Source organism: Macadamia integrifolia, chromosome 8 (assembly GCF_013358625.1).
Source record: "Macadamia integrifolia cultivar HAES 741 chromosome 8, SCU_Mint_v3, whole genome shotgun sequence".
Lineage (NCBI taxonomy): Eukaryota > Viridiplantae > Streptophyta > Magnoliopsida > Proteales > Proteaceae > Macadamia > Macadamia integrifolia.
Genome location: NC_056564.1, coordinates 33,788,249 through 33,791,073, shown reverse-complemented (window position 1 = coordinate 33,791,073; position 2,825 = coordinate 33,788,249). Strand labels below are relative to the sequence as shown.

Sequence of the window (2,825 nt, the reverse complement as noted above, 5' to 3'; positions counted from 1 at the left end):
AAAAAAAAAAAAAAAAAAAAATCCCTTCTTGACTTTTTATTATAGTTCTTTTAAAATAGTTTTAAACAAAAACGGAAGTTTTCAGGAAGAACCAAAAGTAAGTTCCGTTTCCATTCCCCAAACTGTTAAAATACAAAAATTAGCTTTTTTTCTCCTTTCTATTTCATTGGATCTCTATGATGCGATCATAGCTTGAAGAAATTCAAAATCCAACGAAACTCGATTGAACGAACTTAATTTTCTCACATCAATCGAATTCGCATTCAAGTTCAACTAATGTACCCACTAACATGTACCCTAGCATTTAAATATAATCAGAAGAAGCAGTACCAATTGTTCTAGACCTCTAATGGTGATCAGAACAAGTTTTGCTCCAATAAAAAATTACAGTAACAAACAAACAAGAACAAACGGTAGTAGTTAGTCTCCAAATTTCTAATATTACTAGTAGAAAATTCACATAAACAATACCTATCCAAATTCAACCATATTCTCTTACATTAGTTTAAAAGAAAAAAAAAAAAATCATTCCACGTACATAAGAGCAATCCAAATCCGATCAAAGAAACAGGAAGCAGCGAAGTAAACCAAACAAATTAAGTATTAAGCGACAGTATCTACTCCGAAACAACTAAAACTACTCGATACAGAAGTTAATTACCCTGAAGAATGAGCGAGGACGGAATTTTGCACTGTCGTAATGAACATCTTTCATTGAATAAGGTAGACATTTCAACAGGCTCGTCGTAATGAACTATCAGGGATCTTTCTTACTCTTCTACTACTTAGAAATCCTTCTCAGGTGATAAAATTGCAGAAACAGAGGGAAGTGGATCAGCTAGAGTACCCGACCCAGACTCGAAATCGAGTAGCAAAGAAAAGGGAAAAATTTACAGTGTCACCCCACCCCTAGAGAATGCCATTATTAACAACAATTCCTTTACATAACTCACAATTATGCTCACATAAGTAGATTTATAATTTTTTTTAAATATCAAAATACCCTCATAAAATTTAAAGTAAGATGATTTACATCAACCTCCCCTGGCATTTGCCCAAATTACATCGTCCCCCTAAAAATCCGTTTATTACAATTAAACCCACAAAATTGATATTGTCAGACTAGTGTTAGTTTTGAATTTTAATAGACGAAATTGCCCCTAACCCTTTTTAAGACTCTCTCTTCTCTTATAGACCCATACCCATCACAAACCCAAGAAGAAGGACGCCCTACGGTGGAGAGGAGTTGGTAGTTCTGGCTGTTATTCCGGCTGCTTTTTCAGGTGACGTCTCTGGCGAAGGTGGGCAATAGTCTCTCTTCTCTCTCCTCTTTTCTCTTATTTACCTGTTGATGCAGAAATCCAACCGTCGGCATTGGGAGAGGTTACCTACAAAACAAGGGGCCAAAAGGCTCTGATGCCTAAGTTAGTTTCAGTGAATAAAATAGTTTGTTGGAGCAGTGGAGATAGAGAGAGTGAGAGTTACCTCTTTTTCCCTTTATAGGGTGGATGTGGTGAAACCCTAGTCCTCATAGGGGGTGAAATGACTTGTTTGTCCTTGTACATAGGTACCTTGAATTGTGAGGAGTCCCTTGGTCTGTGGTTGAGCACCACGTGTCCTACGCCTATTGGTGAAGTTATTTCATGGTGTATCATATGCCCTCCACTCCCTTAAGGTCCTAGAAGAGGAAGTTGAGGGAGTAGATACTCGGTCTTATCTCGTGATTCTAATCGAACTCGTACCGCAATTAAAGGTTGGGATGCTCAAATCTTGGATACACTTGAGCTCGTGCCTTAATAAAGGGTTGAGACGCTCAAGTCTTGGATGCGCTTGAGCTCATGTCTTAATGAAGTTCGAGGGACTCAAGGACTTGGCACGCTTGAGGTCGCTTCATGTTGGAGGTCAAGGGACTCAAGGCCTTTTAGTACGCTTGAGCTCGCACCTTGATGAAGGTCGAGGGACTCAAGGTCACTATTATGCTTGAGCTCGTACCTTGATGAAAGTCGAGTGTCTCAAAGTCGCCATTATGTTTAAGCTCATACCTTGATGAAGGTCGAGTGTTAAGGTCGCCATTATGCTTGAGCTCATACCTTGATAAAGGTCGAGTGTCTCAAGGTCACCATTATGCTTGAGCTTATACCTTGATGAAGGTCGAGGGACTCTAGGTCGCTATTATGCTTGAGCTCGTACCTTGATGAAGGTTGAGTGTCTCAAGGTTGCCATTATGCTTGAGCTTGTACCTTGATGAAGGTTGAGGGACTCAAGGTAGCTATTATGCTTGAGCTTGTTCCTTAATGAAGGTTGAGTGTCTCAAGCTCGCCATTATGCTTGAGCTTGTACCTTGATGAAGGTCGAGGGACTCAAGGTCGCTATTATGCTTGAGCTCGTACCTTGATGAAGGTCAAGTGTCTCAAGTCTTCGATACGCTTGAGCTCGCACCTTGATGAAGGTCGAGTGTCTCAAGTCTTCACTATGCTTGAGCTCCCACCTTGATGAAGGTCGAGTGTCTCAAGTCTTATCACGCGAATAGATGGCGATGACCCAATACTGTGCTGCCTGAGTTCCCGCCTTGATGAAGGGTCAAGACACTCAAAGTCTTAGGCATGCTTGAGCTTGCACCTTAAGTCTCACCTTGTAAGCAACATTTGGGAATGGTCCTCCAAGGCGTGCTTTGTAGCTTCATGAGCAATGCTTGGGAATGGTCCTCCAAGGCGTGCTTTGTAGCTTCGCGAGCAACACTTGGGAATGGTCATCCAAGGTGTGCTTTGTATCTTCGTGAGCAACGCTTGGGCATGGTCATCCAAGGTATGCTTTGTATCTTCGTT

At 41.1% G+C, this 2,825-nt stretch overlaps 1 long non-coding RNA gene across 1 annotated transcript in view; it reads right to left on the bottom strand.

Annotated features, from left to right (window-relative positions):
- LOC122086482 overlaps nt 1-917 on the bottom strand; it is a 10,707-nt gene extending 9,790 nt beyond the window's left edge. The window contains exon 1 of the long non-coding RNA XR_006142437.1: nt 662-917. This is a non-coding gene — a long non-coding RNA (uncharacterized LOC122086482). The remainder of the gene's footprint in view (nt 1-661) is intronic.
- Between the last annotated feature and the right edge of the window lie 1,908 nt (nt 918-2,825).